Here is a 17,999-nt window from a genome sequence, read left to right on the forward strand (position 1 = left end):
ACACAGTTAGTAGGTGTCTTAGACTAGATTTGAATTTGGACTTTCCTGACTCTGGGCTCAGTCCTCTATTCATTGTGTGTCAACTTATACTTCCAGATGGAGTGATATACCTATAATTGGAATGATCAACATTTCAGTCCTCTTTCTATATTAACTAGCAGAATGAGCACTGAAAAATCACCTAATCTGTTTGAGTCTCAAGTCTACTTCACAGGGTTGTTAGGAGACTTAAATGAAATACTGCATGTTTAAAAAAAAACTATAGAAATGTTAGCTTTGGTGGTGATGATGGTGATTGTCATGATAGCAACAGTAAAGATGATGTGTAGCAATTTTTACTTTATTCATTTAGCCATTGGGAGTCAGTGATGGTTTGAAATATAATAGCATGTATTTAAGCCTCCATCATGTATTAATACTAAGCATTGGAATCATACAATAAACACAGCTTTAGGAAGCTTTCTCTGAAACATATAGAGTGGAATGAAGATGAGAAAGACAGGAGGGAAACATTTTTAGTTCAGAGTGAATCTGGGTTTGAGTGAGGGCAGGAGCAGTGGGAATAGAAGTGAGGGCATGATTATGATACTGTAGAGAAAAATCCATTAGATTTGGTAACATAGTACTATGGGATCACACACAATATCACAAATTTGGAACTTGACGGGACCATAGAAGCCAACAAATAACAACACTATAGTTTTAGAAATCTTTGAGGTCATCGTATTTAACTCCTTCACTTTATAGATAAAGCCCGGAAGCAGGTGAAAGCAATCTGCCCAAGGTTACTCAGATATTAAATGGAAGATGTGGGACATGAATTTGGGTTCTGATTTCAAATATAGCATTTTCTTTATTGGACCACATTGTCTCCCTTAACAAATGGTAACTGACTGGTTTCGGATTGTTTGAGGACCAGTTTTTGTTATTTAGAGGCAGCCAAGTGGTGTACCGGACAGAGCTTTGGACTTGGGTTCAGAAAAACAAGTTCAAATCTTGTTTTAGATACTTACTAGCTATATAACCCTAGGCAAGTCACTGAACTTCTATCTGCTTTAGTTTCCTCCTCTATGAAATGGGTATAAAAATAACAGTGATTTCCTAGGGTTGTTATGAAGATAAAAATAAAATAATAGGGACACTTAGGTGGCTCACTGGACTAAAGAGCCAGATCTGGAGATGTGAAGTTCTGGATTAAAATTAGGCCTCAAACATTTCTTAGCTTTATGATCCTGGAAAAGCCACTTAACCCAAACTGCTTTGCCTTCATCATTCTTCTGTCTTAGAACAAATACTTAGAATGGATTCAAAGCAGAAAGTAAAGATTAAAAAAATGAGATCATGTTTCAAAAATGCTTAGCACACTGCCTGGCTCATATTAGATGCTTAATAAATGCTTTTTTAAAAAGTTATTTTAAGTCCATGCAAAGTAAAGACATTTCAGGACATAGCAATGCATGAAGGTACTCTAATAAGACCCTGAGCTGTGATTGCATATTCATAGAAGAAATAACTACATTGCCAAAATCTACTGATCTTTAAAAGTATTAAATTATTGCTTGTCTTTTTAATGGATATAGGAGTAGATGGAAGGGGAGACTTTGCCGCTAGGCTTCTGCTGCTTAAAAAAACTCAAAAAACTTCAAATCCCCAAAACAAAAAACCCATAATTTTTGGCTACCAGGACATCTGTCGGTCTGTATATTATTTTATCCACTATTGTCTTTATAATTAATTCTTCCTTCTTTGTTGGTCATACTTGTCCTTATTAGTATCTTTTAAGCAATTTTTGATAAGCAACTCTTGGTAATAGGCTGCATCCTATTTACTCCTATCTTTCAGTCATGATAGCCTTATTAAACAAAAAATTAAAAATAATTAATACAGACTAAAAAGTGGCTTTTAACCATTCAGATGGTTAAAATTTTTAGAGAAAAACTATCTTATTTATACTCAGCTTCCTATTTTCAAAACTGAAGAAAAACAACTTTGGAAAGCCCTTTCACTAATCCCTAAGTTACAGGGTGAAATTGTATACATTTTTGATAGCCAACCAGCTTTCTTCAGTTTTTTTGATGTGTTATGGCTTTCCAACTGTAACAAAGCTTTAAAACTGACTTAATTTTTTAATAGTTTTTGGAGTCTTGATTACACAAGTGAAAACATATAAGAATAATTATTTTTAATTTCTTTACTTTTGTTTTTCCAGTGTCATCAATTTTGTTCTGTAGTTGAATAAATAAATGCACAGTAGATTTGTTTTTAACCTTATTTCTTATTCCTTTTTATTGAAAAAAAAAACAAGACAAAACAAAACCTCTTACCTTCCATCTTAGAATTAATACTGTGTATTGTTCCAAGGCAGAAGAACAGTAAGGGTTAGACAATGGGGGTTAAGTGATTTGCCCAGGGTCACACAGCTAGGAAGTGTCTAGAAATTTTGTGAATATGATAATATGTGTCTAATTGGGGACACTGTGCTTGTTAAGGATTTGATTCATCACTGGGAATCCTAGGAGTTGCATTCTTCCTGGAAGATCCCCTATTTATCTTTTTAGAGGAGAAAGGTGACTAGGTGATGGAGGAACTAGAGAAGAGAATGGATAAAGCCAAGAGGGCAACAGTAGCATGACATGAATATTTGAACTGGAGATAGCTATAGACATTGATCAGTCTGCAGCTTACCTTGCATGTTCTGCTTTCGGAGAAATGTAACAGATCTTTTTTCTCTAAAAGATTTTTGGAGTTAGTGGTGTGCTTAGATTCTTCATTTTCACTCTGTTTTAATTCCCCCTAAAAAACAACAGGCAATTTGTTCCCAACCTATTTTTTTAAGTTATAATTTTTTATTTAATTTGTGACTTTGAAAACACTTTCTAACTTATGTCCAGCTGGAATCATGGCGGGTGTGGAATAAAAGAAAAGCTACCATCTGTTCCAGAATTCCATCTAAAAAGGCAAAAGGCCTTTTCAGAACTAAGGGTCAAATGTCTGAAGAAGGTGGTTGTAAAAAAAATAAGGCTTTGGAAAGTTACCTGTAAAAGAACTAATGCCTACCATATTTAGCCTTTGTTATTCCCAAAGCCCAAAGGTCTGTGAGGACTACATCTTTAGTAACATCACCAAACTCTTAAAGGCATCTACGTTAAACTCACTGAGATTTTTAATGAATATACTGAGAATTATAGAACCATATGTTGCCTGTGGTTACCCAAGTCTGAAGTCTGTGAATGACTTGATTTATAAATGTGGTTATGGCATGATTAAGAGGTGGCAAATTGGCCTGACCGATAATGACCTTTTTGCAAAGTCTCATGGTAAATATGGAATAATGTGAATGGAAGATTTGATTTATGACTGTTCTTCTATTGGCAAGCCCTGCCAAATCACGAGTAATGTCTTAAGGCCTTTCAAATAATTTTCTTCATGGTTTGGAATGAAAAAGTCCATGCCACAGAATTTTACTGTGCTGTAAGAAATAATGGGCAAGTTAATTAAAAAAGACATGGAAAGACCTACATGAAATTATGAAGAGTGAAACAATAGAACTAAGAGAACATTATATATAGCAACAGAAATATTTTTGAAAAAAAAAGACATTTATTCAGAGAAAGTACTGATAAATAGAAATGATTAATACAAAAATTTATATATACATATATCATTTTTTCTTACCTGGGCAAATGCCCTTTATTTTTTTCAATCAATCAATAAACATTTATTAAACACCTGCTATGTGTCAAGCAATGTGCTAAGCATTTATCCAAACCATTTTGACAGTGCAACCTGTTAATAAAAAATATTATTTACTACAAATTACATGCATATGCCACTGTACTAATATGTTACAGTATGAAACATATACAAAGATAGGCATTAAAAAGGAAATAAAGGTGAAAAAGCAATTATAGAATATCAACAATATAAAAAATGTTTAACTTTCCCTAAAAAACTAATATTTCAGGGAGAGTAAAGATCTTTAAATATTCATATTAGAAATATACTCTCGGGGCAGCTGGGTAGCTCAGTGTATTGAGAGCCAGGCCTAGAGACAGGAGGTCCTAGGTTCAAATCCGGCCTCAGACACTTCCCAGCTGTGTGACCCTAGGCAAGTCACGTGACCCCCATTGCCTACCCTTACCACTCTTCCACCTATAAGTCAATACACAGAAGTTAAGGGTTTAAAATAAAAAAAAAATAAAAAAAAAAGAAATATACTCTCAATGTTCTGAGAAAATTAACTGCTTTTGATGCCCTGTATTTGTTTTTTCATTGGCTTCATTGACTGCTTTAAAATTTGGAGTGCTTTTTAAATTCTTAATAATTCACCAAATAAGCCACTATTTCTTCAAATTGACTTTTTAAAAAACATTTATTAATATTCATTTTTTAGTAAAGTTAACATGGTTACATAATTCATGCTCCTACTTTCCCCTTCACCCCTCGCCCTCCCCCCACCTCTGGCCGATGCGCATTTCCTCTGGTTTTAACATGTGTCATTGATCAAGACTTATTTCCAAATTGTTGATCATTGCATTGGTGTGGTAGTTTCGAATCAAAATCCCCAATCATGTCTGCCTCAACCCATGTGTTCAAGCAGCTGCTTTTCTTCTGTGTTTCCACTCCTGCAATTCTTCCTCTGAATGTGGGTAGCATTCTTTACCATAAATCCCTCAGAATTGTCCTAGATCGTTGCATTGTTGCTAGTACAGAAGTCCATTACATTCAATTTTACCACAGTGTATTGGTCTCTGTGTACAATGTTCTTCTGGCTCTGCTCCTTTCGCTCTGTATCAATTCCTGGAGGACTTTCCAGTTCACATGGAATTCCTCCAGTTTATTATTCCTTTCCATCACCAGCATATACCACAATTTGTTCAGCCATTCCCCAATTGAAGGACATACCCTCCTTTTCCATTTTTTTGCCACCACAAAAAGTGCAGCTATAAATATTTTTGTACAAGTCTGTTTATCTATGATCTCTTTGGGGGTACAAACCCAACAATGATATGGCTGGATCAAAGGGCAGGCATTCTTTTATAGCCCTTTGAGCATAGTTCCAAATTGCCAGCCAGAATGGTTGTATCAGTTCACAACTCCACCAGCAATGCATTAATGTCCCAATTTTGCCACATCCCCTCCAGCATTCATTACTCTCTCCTTCTTTCATTTTAGCCAATCTGCTAGGTGTGAGGTGATACCTCAGAGTTGTTTTGATTTGCATTCCTCTAATTATTAGAGATTTAGAACATTTTCTCACGTGCTTATTGATACTTTTGATTCTTTATCTGAAAATTGCCTATTCATGTCTCTTGCCCATTTATCAATTGGGGAATGGCTTGATTTTTTATATGATTGATTTAACTCCTTGTATATTTGAGTGATTAGACCCCTGTCAGAGTTTTTTGTTATAAAGATTTTTTCCCAATTTGTTGTTTCCCTTCTGATTTTGACTGTTTTTGTTTGTACAAAAGCTTTTTAGTTTAATATAATCAAAACCATTTATTTTACATTTTGTAATTTTCTCTAACTCTTGCTTGGTTTTAAAATCTTTCCTTTCCCAGAGATCTGACAAGTATACTATTCTGTGTTCACTTAACTTATTTATAGTTTCCCTCTTCATATTCAAGCCATTTACCCATTCTGAATTTATCTTGGTGTAGGGTGTGAGATGTTGATCTAGATCTAATCTCTCCCATATTGTTTTCCAAATTTCCCAGCAGTTTTTGTCAAATAGTGGATTCATGTCCCCAAATTTGGGCTCTTTGGGTTTATCATACACTGTCTTGCTGATGTCATTTACCCCAAGTCTATTCCACTGATCCTCCCTTCTGTCTCTTAGCCAGTACCACACTGTTTTGATGACCGCTGCTTTATAGTATAGTTTAATATCTGGCACTGCTAGGCCTCCTTCCTTCACATTTTTTTTTCATTATTTCCCTTGATATTCTTGATCTTTTGTTATTCCAAATGAACTTTGTTATAGTTTTTCCTAATTCAGTAAAGAAGTTTTTTGGTAGTTTGATAGGTATGGCGCTAAATAGGTAAATTAATTTGGGTAGAATGGTCATTTTTATTATGTTAGCTCATCCTACCCATGAGCAATCAATGTTTTTCCAATTTTTTTAGATCTTGTTTTATTTGTTTGGAAAGTGTTTTGTAGTTGTTTTCATATAATTGCTGTGTTTGTTTTGGTAGATAGATTCCTAAGTATTTTATATTGTCTAGGGTGATTTTAAATGCTGTTTCTCTTTCTACCTCTTGCTGCTGTGATGTGTTGGAAATATATAGAAATGCTGATGATTTATGTGCATTTATTTTGTATCCTGCAACTTTGCTAAAGTTGTTGATTATTTCTACAAGCTTCTTAGTTGATTCTCTAGGATTTTTTAAGTATACCATAATATCATCTGCAAAGAGTATTAGCTTAGTCTCCTCATTGCCTATTTTGATACCTTCAATTTCTTTTTCTTCTCTAATTGCAACTGCTAGTGTTTCTAGAACAATGTTAAATAATAGAGGTGATAATGGGCATCTTTGTTTCACTCCTGATCTTATTGGAAAGGCTTCTAATTTATCCCCATTGCATATGATGGTTTTAGGTATATACTGTTTGTTATTTTTAGGAAAGGTCCTTCTATTCCTATACTTTCCAGGGTTTTCAATAGGAATTTGAGCTGTATTTTGTCAAAGGCATTTTCAGCATCTATTGACATAATCATGTGATTTTTGTTTGTTAGATTGTTGATATGGTCAATTATGTAGATGGTTTTCCTAATGTTGGACCATCCTTGCATTCCTGCTATAAGTCCCACCAGATCATGGTGGATGATCTTCTTAATTACTTGCTGGAGTCTCTTTGCTAGTATTCTATTTAAGATTTTTACATCTATATTCATTAGGGAGATTGGTCTATAGTTTTCTTTCTCTGTTTTTGATCTCCCTGGCTTTGGAATCAGTACCATATTTGTGTCATAAAAGGAATTTGGTAGGACTCCTTCTTTGCTTATCATATCAAATAATTTGTATAGTATTGGGATTAGTTGCTCTTTGAATGTCTGATAGAAGTCACTTGTGAATCCATCAGGGCCTGGCGATTTTTTCTTAGGGAGTTCTTTGATGGCTTGTTCAATTTCTATTTCTGATATGGGATTATTTAGGTATTCTATTTCTTCTGCTGTTAATCTAGGCAATTTGTATTTTTGTAAATATTCATCCATATCTCCTAGATTGCTATATTTATTGCCATATAATTGGGCAAAATAGTTTTTAATGATTGCCTTAATTTCCCCTTCAATAGATGTGATGTCTCCCTTTTCATCTTTGATACTGTCAATTTGGTTTTCTTCTTTCCTTTTTTTTATTAGATTGACCAGTACTTTGTCTATTTTATCTGTTTTTTCAAAATACCAGCTTCTAGTCTTATTTATTAATTCAATAGTTCTTTTACTTTTGATTTTATTAATTTCTCCCTTAATTTTTAGTATTTCTAATTTAGTTTTCATCTGGGGATTTTTAATTTGCTCGCTTTCAAGTTTTTTACATTGCATGCCCAATTCATTAATATCTGCCCTCTATAATTTGTTAATGTATGCACTCAAGTATATAAATTTCCCCCTGAGTTCTGCCTTGGCTGCATCCCACAGAGTTTGGTAGGATGTCTCATCATTGTCATTCTCTTCAATGAAATTGTTGATTGTTTCTATGATTTCTTCTTTGACTAGTTGGTTTTGGAGAATCATATTTTTTAATTTCCAATTAGTTTTTGATTTGCCTGTCCAAGTGCACTTACTAATTATTATTTTTATTGCATTATGATCTGAGAAGGTTACATTTATTATTTCTGCTCTTTTGCATTTGTTTGCAATTTTCCTATGCCCTATTACATGGTCAAGCTTCGTGAGTGTACCATGTGCAGCTGAAAAGAAGGTGTATTCTTTTTTGTCCCTATTTATTTTTCTCCACATATCAATTAAATCTAATTTTTCTAGGACTTCATTTACCTCTCTTACCTCTTTCTTACTTATTTTTTAGTTTGATTTATCTAGATCTGAAAGAGGAATATTTAGATCTCCTACTATTATGGTTTTACTATCTATTTCCTTCTTGAGCTCTGCCATTTTCTCCTTTATGAATTTGGATGCTATGCCACTTGGTGCATACATATTGAGCAATGTTATTTCCTCATTGTCTATACTGCCTTTAATCAAGATGCAATGACCTTCCCTGGTTTTTTTTAATCATATCTATTTTTATTTTGGCTTTGTCAGAAATCATAATCGCCTCTCCTGCCTTCTTTTTCTCATTTAACGCCCAAAAGATTTTGCTCAATCCCTTTAACTTAAACTTGTGTATGTCTACCCACCTCATATGTATTTCTTGTAGACAACATATGGTAGGATTTTGGTTTCTAATCCACTCTGTTATTTGCTTCCGTTTTATGAGCAAGTTCATCCCATTCACATTCAGAGTTATAATTATCAGTTGTGCATTTGCCAACATTTTGGGATCCGCTCCTAGTTCTACCTCTTCTTCTTAGACTATTTCCTTTTAAACCAGTTGTTTGCTTTAAGCCAGTAACCCTTGTCCCCTCCCTTGATTAACTTCCCTTTCTACCCCCTCCCTTATTATTCCCCTCTTTTTATTTTTAAAGGCCTAATGAATTCCCTCCTCCTTCTTCTCCCCTCCCTTTTTTGATCTCCCCATTCCCCTGATTCCATTGGTTTATCCCTTCTGACTTTCTCAGTAGGGTTAGATAGAGTTTTATATTCCAAAGGATAAGGTTACTCTTCCCTCTCAGGGTTAATTACACTGAGAGTAAGGTTTAAATATTACTTCTTAATGCTCTTTTCCTCTCCTTCTTATAATAGTATTCATCCCTTCCCCTTACCCTGCCCTCTTCATGTGTGATAGATTATCCTATTTTTCTCATTCATTCAAGTTTCTCTTGATGTCCTCTAGTATTCACCCCCCCTTTCCCACCCCCCATATTATCTTAGACCATTTAGTATTCCAACCTCTCCCTATGTATAATTCTTCTGATTACTATAATAGTCAATACTATAATAGTGAATAAAGTTCACTACAGAGAATTATACATAACATTTCTCCACATAGGAATAGAAATAATTAGATCTTATCGAAGCCCTTAAAGAGGCAAATTTAAAAAATATGAGTTTTCTTTCTTTCCCCTCTGTTTCTTATTTACCTTTTTATGTTTCTCTTGATTTTTGTGGTTGGATATTGAACTTTCCATTTAGTCCTGGTCTTTTCTGTGCAAATACTTGGAAATCTATCTTGTTGAATGCCCAAATTTTCCCCTGGAAGTATATAGTCAGTTTTGATGGGTAGTTGATCCTTGGTAGTTAGACCCAGTTCTCTTGCCTTTCTGAATATCATATTCCAAGCCTTGCGGTCTTTTAACGTGGAGGCTGCCATATCCTGTGTGATCCTCATTGGTGCTCCTTGATATTTGAATTGTCTCTTTCTGGCTTCCTGTAAGATTTTTTCTTTTACTTGGAAGCTCTTGAATTTGGCTATTTTATTCCTGGGGGTTGTCTTTTCTGGGTCTAGTGTAGAGAGTGATCTATGGATCCTTTCAATGTCTATATTGCCCTCTTGTTGTAGAACTTCAGGGCAATTTTGCTGAATAATTTCTTTTAGTATGTAGTCCAAATTTCTATTAATTTCCACTTTTTCAGGAAGACCAATGATTCTCAAATTGTCTCTTCTGGCCCTGTTTTCTTGATCTGTCAATTTCTCATTGAGGTATTTCATGTTTCCTTCTATTTTATCAGTCTTTTGACTTTGTTTGATTTGTTCTTGCTGTTGTGAGAGATCATTAGCTTCTAATTGCTCAATTCTAGCCTTTAGGGACTGGTTTTCTGTTATAATCTTTTGTTTTTTCCTTTTCAATCTGGTCATTTCTGGTCTTCAGTTGATTTGCCTCACTTTCCAATTGTCATATTCTGCCTTTTAAACTGTTATTTTCTTGCCAGATCTCTTCCATCTTTCTCATCATCTCAGATTTGAACTCTTCAGTAGCTTGTGACCAGTTTTCATTATTTTGGGAAGGTTTGGATGTGATTACTTGTTTGTTCTCCTCTGCTATTTGCTCTGCTGTCTGGACTTTCTCTGTGTAAAAGTTGTCCAGCATTACAGATTTCTTCTTGATGATCTTTCTCTTTTCGGGTTCTTGTCTCTGGCTTGCCGTTGTTAGCCCTGTGCCCTCTCATGTTTATCCTCACACCCAGAGTCTGTTTGCACTCTCTAGGCTCCTGAAGTCTCAGATCTAGTTGTTCTCCGGGTCAGGCCTCCTGGTGGCCCCCTTATTTGTTCCTCTGTCTGAGGCTCCTTTAATAGTTTCAGGGCGCTGTTTCCATAGTCGTGCATCCCTCTGCACTGGGTCCTCTCTCAAGGTCCACTCTTGCGCTCAGGATCCGTGGACGCAAGACACTGAGCTTGAGCCTGTGCTCAGGGACTGTTTTCAGAGTCCGAGTGTTCTTTAGCCTCTTGGGGTCTTAAGTCTTGCTGCTCTAAGGAACAGGTCCTGGTGACCCCAGGTAGCTGCCAAGGACTTAATTGGTGCCCCAAGCTTGCTCTAGGTCTTGTGCTCTGGCTTTGGCATTGTAGGTGGTGTGGGGTGGGGGAGGGGATTGCTCAGTTGGCGTTTTAGTGAGAGCTGTTTCACCCCCTTATAGCATGGAAATGCCCCAATTCCACATACCTTCAATGCTGCATCCTGTTGTGGAGTCCCTTCATTCCTCTGGATTTGTTTTTATGTCTTGTTGAGGAGTCCTATATGTTTTGGTTAGGAGAGGTTAAGCGGCTGCTTTTTACTCAGCCGCCATCTTAACCAGGAAGTCTGCAAAAAATCTACATATATCTTTTTTTAAATGGTATCTTCTCTACAGGGAGAGGAGAGAAGACAGAGGATGCCTAGAATTTTAATGAAATAAATAAAAATAAATAGATCAAATAATGCAGGGACTCTGGTTAACAGGAAGACCAAATCATGTGAGGAATAAGCTAAATGTGTTTATCATGATTATTTTTACAATGATGTATTCATAAAAATTATGATAAAATGGCTTTATGTTTTCTTTGGCACATTTCTGATTAGGTTATGTCTCTGAATAAAAAAAGCATATGTTAAATGTTTAGTATATGTGAAACATTGCACTAAGCATTGGGGATAGATATAGAACTCATATTCTAATTGGAAGAGACAATACTTAAAAGGAAATTTATCAGCAAGGAAGACAAGGCCCTGAAATCCTAAAGGTGTGCAGGACGTGGGCTGTAGCTAGCCAGACCCAGAGGTCCTAGGATTTGAAGTTCAGGGATAAAGACTTAAGAATTGTAAATCTTGAGAATGAACTAAAGGAGTGGGTGGGTATTTGGAGGTAAGTGGATACAAGCTACTAGGCTGTGTTCCACAAAAAGCATATAGTAATTGAGTGCAAATCACTGCTCCTCTACTGCAGTGCAGAATACATGTAGATGCCATTGGAAAAAAACACTATATTTTTTAGCTGTGTGGAATGTTTTGAGAACTATCTTTATTATCTAGATAGTTTGATTAGGGGGTAATTTTAAATGTAAAAAAAATTTAGACACTTCCCTCTGTCATAAAAATTCATGATTGATCATAACTGTTGTTTACTGAATATCTGCATAATTAATCTGTATTAGGCAAAGGAAATTGAAATGAAGAAATTTTCAGACAGAAGTCTAAACCTCTGTTGGAATATTAGAAATTTTCCTAATTATGGCTATGAGCTATTATTATATTATTAATATATTTTTATCTTTAAATTCTATGACGCATATATGGGTGTGTATATGCACACACACAAACACACACACACACACACACACACACACACACACACACACATAACTCTATCTTCTTTAAACTTTCCTAAAGAAGGTCATCCATGTTACCTGGGACCATTTTGTGCCTTAGCTATAAATGATCTCATTATTAGGATTAGACTAGGTTTCTTTGAATTCATTAGGCCCTAAGTAAAACTCTAGCCTTGAATTGAAGAAGAGGTGATGGGATAGATATATCCCTAACAGGAAGGATACTCCCTGGATTGCGTGGTGGGAGGAGAATGATATGGTTGGAGAGACTTCATCTCCTCCCGTTTTTTTTTCACCAAAGTGACTTTTGCAGATCTTTCTATCCCTTTTCTAAACCCCCATGACACCTCTCCTCCATCTTTTTTTTATATTGAGAAACTTGCTTCATTATTTATGCAAAAAGCTGAGAGTACTCACTCAGAGCTCTCTCTTTTCTTCTCCTTATTTCACTTATTCACCTTATATTCACATTACTATCTCCTCTTTCAATTTTGTGCTGAGTAAAGAGATGACCCTTCTTCTTGATAAAGTACTCTCTTCATGTACCCTAGGTTCCATCCCATCCCATCTTTTCCAGTAGATTTCTCCTTTCAATATTTCCCTTTCTCCTGACTGCTTCTCTGTTATTTACGTGCATGGTCTTATCTTCTACATCTTTAAAAACTCTCACTTTGGTCATCTTTCTTTTTTTTTCTTTTTCCTTCTCTCTTTCTTTCCCTCTTCCTCCTCTTCCTCTCCTACTCCTGTATTAGTATCAGTTCTAAGACAGAAGAGTGGCAAGGGGTAGGCAATCAGAATTAAGTGACTTGCTCAGGGCTACACAGCAAGGAAATGTCTAAATCCAGATTTGAACCCAGGTTCCTCTGATGCCAGGCTTGGTACTCTATCCACTGAACTATCTCTCACTGCTAATTCTCTTCTGAAGTCTCTATATTCTGGCTTCCAACCTCATCATTCAACTTCTCTCCAAAGTTATCAGTGATGTCATAATTACCAGAACAAATGGCCTTTTCTTAATCCTTATCCTTCTTGACCTAATTGAAATCTTTGACACTGTCAAATCACTTTCTTCTTAATACTCTCTTCCAGGGGTCAGCATCGTGTGGCTCTCGAGCCATATTTGGCTCTTTTGAGGGCCAGATATGGTCTTTCTGCAGGAGCCATAAAGTCAATTTTTTTTTCAGGCGGTGTTACAGGAGTGCGCAATGTTAGCACTGTACGGATCTCATGAAATTACATTTTAAAAAATGTGGCATATATGGCTCTCACTGCCATAAAGGTTGCCAACCCCTGCTCTCTTCTCTCTAGATTTTTGTGAAACTACTCTCTCCTTGTTCTACTTTTCTGACTACTGAAATGTTTGACCTCTTGCCTATCTGACCTTTCCTCCATTGTCCTGGGTCATTGTATTACTACTTGTAGAAAAGTCTATTGCATTTGATTATGCCATAATGTATCTGTCTCTGTGTACAGTGTTTTTTTGGTTCTGCTCCTTTCGCTCTGTGTCAATTCCTGAAGGTCATTCCAGTTCACACGGAATTCTTGTATTTCTTTATTCCTTTTTGGCACAATAATATTCCATCACCAACAGATATCACAATTTGTTCAGCCATTCCCCAGTCGAGGGACACTCCTCATTTTCCAATTTTTTTAAAACCCTTAACTTCTCTGTATTGGCTCCTAGGTGGAAGAGTGGTAAGAGTGGGCAATGGGGGTCAAGTGACTTGCCCAGGGTCACACAGCTGGGAAGTGTCCGAGGCTGGATTTGAACCTAGGACCTCCCGTCTCTAGGCCTGACTCTCAACCCACTGAGCTACCCAGCTGCCCCACCATTTTCCAGTTTTCTGCCACCACAAAGAGTGAGGCTAGAAATATTTTTGTACAAGTCTTTTTCCTTATTATTTCTTTGGGGTACAAACCCAGCAGTAGTATGGCTGTGTCAAAGAGTAGGCATTCCTTTAAAGACCTTTACACAAAGTTCCAAATTGTCCTCCAGAATGGTTTGGACCAATTCACAACTCTACCAGCAGTGTATTAGTGTCCCAATTTTGCCACATCCCCTCCAACATTTATCACTTTCCTTTGTTGTCATATTGACTAGTCTGCTAGGGGGAAGGTGGTACCTTAGAGTTGTTTTAATTTGCATTTCTCTAATCAGGAGGGTTTTAGAACACTTTTTCATGTGTTTATTGATAGTTTTGATTTCATCACGTGAAAACTGCCTATTCATGTCCCTTGACCATTTGTTGAATGGGGAATGGCTTGATTTTTTGTAAAATTGGCTTAGTTCCTTAATCAGTCATTCCTTTTATATTTTGTAAATTTGTTTAGACTTTTTCTACTCCTAATTACTTATTATTTTACAAGTTGTATTTTGATAAACACTAAACCTTTATCAATATTAAAATGGATATGTCTGGCAAAGTTCACAAACACTAAATTAATTTATTGGTACTTTATTTTAACTTAATAATAACCATTTGATTTGAATTGGATTGTGTTTGTAAACTTCTTTGGAAAATTTAGGAAGGAAAAAAGTTAGGACAGGCACCCAAACCTTGTTAGCTTCACATTTTAAAATGTTAAAAGTAGAGTGCTGGAAATCACATTTCCAGCCTAGTCTACTTAGAGATGAAAGAGAGCCTATACTGAATCTTTCTGTCCTATATTAATAAATGAAAAGAAAAGCTTTGAATACAGTGGGGGAGATGAAAATTATTTATAATCTCTAGTACTTTTCTGGTCTAAACTTCTGTGTCTTCTACCTCTTTTTTTATTGCTGTGGTTTGTTGTTTGGGAGTTTAGATGGATTTTATTTAAGTGATTGGCTTGTCTGGGATGGAAAGCAGTTAGGATAATTTAAAAGTGTATATTTTGGAAGATGAATAATGCCAACAGTTGGGCCATACAAATTCAAATTGTCCCTTCCTCAGATTAACAGCATCCAGTTCCATTTTTTGAATGAACAAAAAACTAGTGACAGAGCAGGTAGCTAAGTGGTAAAGTGGATAAAGTGTCAGACATGGAATTGGGAGGATTCATCTTCCTGAATTCAAATCTCACCTTGGATGTTTACTAGATGTGTGACCCAGGATAATTAACTTAGTCCTGTTTGCCCTAGTTCCTCATCTGTAAAATAAAGAAGGAAATGGCAAACCACTCTAATATCTTTACCAAGAAAACTCCAAATGGAGTCACAATGATTACAACTACAACATTAGAAGAGAGAATTTCTATATCAAATTTATAATAAATATATCAACAAAGTATTATTTTAGATGTTGACCATAAGAACCTCGATATTATTTTGCTATTCTGTAGATCATTTTTCTAATTGTGTTTAATATGAGAGGTTTCTTTTTACTTGTACATGAAATACCTTGTTTCCTTTCGTACTAATATAATGAGGGTTGTTAGACCTTCTGCATTTTGTTGTCTTTTCATTTTGCTGCATTTTTATTGAGCCCTAGTACATCAACTATGATATCTTATTTTATATGTTATAATGGGATACTTCTCTTTAGATTGTTTTAGTGGTCTGCTTTCCATAGCACAGGATTATAGTGGCCAGCATGATAACAAAGAACAGTCAGCAAGAAAGCACTTTTAAGTCATCCCTCTTACCAAGCAAAAGTAACAGGGAGGGCAGGGCAGGGCAGGGCAGTGATACCACTTCAATTTGTACCCTTCAGTATGTATTGAATTACTGTTTGTGTGTAAGCCAATGAGCATTTTTTAAAACCTAATCTACTTTATTTTCATTTATTTATTTTTTGAAACCTTTACCTCTATCTTAGAATGAATACTATGTATTTGTTCCAAGGCAGAAGAGCTGTAAAGACTAGGCAATGGGAATTAAGTGACTTGCCCAGGGTTACACAGCTAGGAAGTGTCAGAGGCCAGATTTGATCCTAGGATCTCCCATTTCTAGGTTCCAGCGAGCTACCCACCTATACCCTCTACTTTATTTTTTAAAAAGAATTTTTATTGAGATTTTTCTATCCTAAATATCCTTCCCTCTCTTCTTAGAGACTCACTCTCTTATAAAAATGGTATTACTTAAAGAAGAAAAATTCCCAATTCAACAGCTTGAAAATATGTGCAATGTGTAATAATAGGGATCTCCCACCTCCACAAAGGGGTGGGTTGGGGATGTCTCCTCATATCTCTTCATTTGAGTCCTGCTTGATCACTAATAATTTTGTTACGTTCATTTAAAAAAATTTTTTTGGTGTGTAGTTATAGTCATTATATATATTGTTTTCTTGGCTCTGCTTACTTGGCTATACATCAGTACAAACATATCTTTTTTTCTACATATGTATCTCTGTATTCAAAACATCTGTCATTTCTTATAGAACAGTAACATTCCATCACATTCACATACCATAGTTTGTTTTGTCATTCCCTATTTGAATGAGCATCTACTTTGTTTCCAGTTCTTCACCAAAATTGTCTCTAAAACATTTTGCTGAGAGTTAATAAACATTCATTAAGTACCTACAATATGGCAGGCAATGCACTAAGTGCTAGAGATACAAAGAAAGGCAGAAGATAGTCCCTACTCTTCAAGGTCTCAGTCTAAATGGGGGAGACAGTATGCAAACAATTATGTGCAAATTAGCTATATAGAGGATAAAATGCACATAAACTATAGAGGAAGGCATTAGAACTAAGGACTGCTATGAAAGGTTGCCTTAGAAGATAGGAATTTAGCTCAGACTTGAAGGAAACTAGGAAGCAGAAATAAGGATAAGGAGGGAGAGAATTCTAGACATAGGGGACAGCCGATGAAAATGGCAAGAGTTAGGATATGGAATATTTCTATGTGTAAAGTATAAGAAAACTGGAAAATTGGGGCAGGGTGTGTGGAGATTATGAAGGACTTTGAATGCTGAAGAGGGCTTTATATTTGATCCTAGAGGTGATAGGAAACCATTAGAATTCATTGAGTAGGAGAGGTGACATAGTCAGACCTTTGCTTAAACTGATGGATGTCTTCTCTGAGCTGCTTCTTATTTTGAAAAAGGTGATTTTTATTTTTTATCTTTATTAAATTTTCATTCATTTATTCATTCATTCATTTATTTGCTTGTTTGTTTATTTTAGAGTATTTTCCCATGATTCCATGATTCATGATTCCCCCTCTTTTTTCCCTCTCCCCTTTCAGAGATGACAAGCAATTCCATTGGGTTATAAATGTATCAGTGTTCAAAACCAATTTCTATGTTATTCACATTTGCAATAGAGTGATCTTTTAACATCAAAACCCTAATCATATCTCCACTGAACTATGTGATGGATCATATGTTTTTCTTCTGTGTTTCTGCTCCCACAGTTTTTCTCTGAATGTGGAGTAGTGATCTTTCTCATAAATTCCTCTGGATTGTTCTGGATCATTGCATCGCTGCTAGTAGAAAAGTCTATTACATTTGATTATGCCACAACGTATCAGTCTCTGTGTACAATGTTCTCCCGGTTCTGCTCCTTTCCCTCTGCCTCAGTTCCCTGGAGATTTTTCCAGTTCACATAGAAATCTTTTAGTTCATTATTCCTTTCAGCACAGTAATATTCCATCACCAACAGATACCACAATTTGTTCAGCCATTCCCCAATCTAAGGACCGCCCCCCCCCATTTTCCATTTTTTTTGCCACCACAAAGAGCGTGGCTATAAATATTTTTGTATATCTTTTTCCTTATTATCTCTTTGGGGTACAAACCCAGCAGTGGTATGGCTGGGTCAAAGAGCAAACAGTCTTTTAAAGCCTTTTGTACTTAATTCCAAATTGCCCTCCAGAATGGTTTGGACCAATTCACAACTCCACCAGCAGTGTATTAGTGTCCCAATTTTGCCACATCCTCTCCAACATATATCACTTTCCTTTGTTTCCATCTTGGTCAGTCTGCTCAGAGTTGTTTTTATTTACATTTCTCTAATCAGGAGGGATGTTTTATCTTCATTTTAGACAGGTCAGATGACTTTTTTTTTTTTTAATTTTAAACCCCTAACTTCTGTGTATTGACTCATAGGTGGAAGAGTGGTAAGGGTAGGCAATGGGGGTCAAGTGACTTGCCCAGGGTCACACAGCTTGGAAGTGTCTGAGGCCAGATCTGAACCTAGGACCTCCC

Source organism: Gracilinanus agilis, chromosome 3, assembly GCF_016433145.1.
Source record: "Gracilinanus agilis isolate LMUSP501 chromosome 3, AgileGrace, whole genome shotgun sequence".
NCBI lineage: Eukaryota > Metazoa > Chordata > Mammalia > Didelphimorphia > Didelphidae > Gracilinanus > Gracilinanus agilis.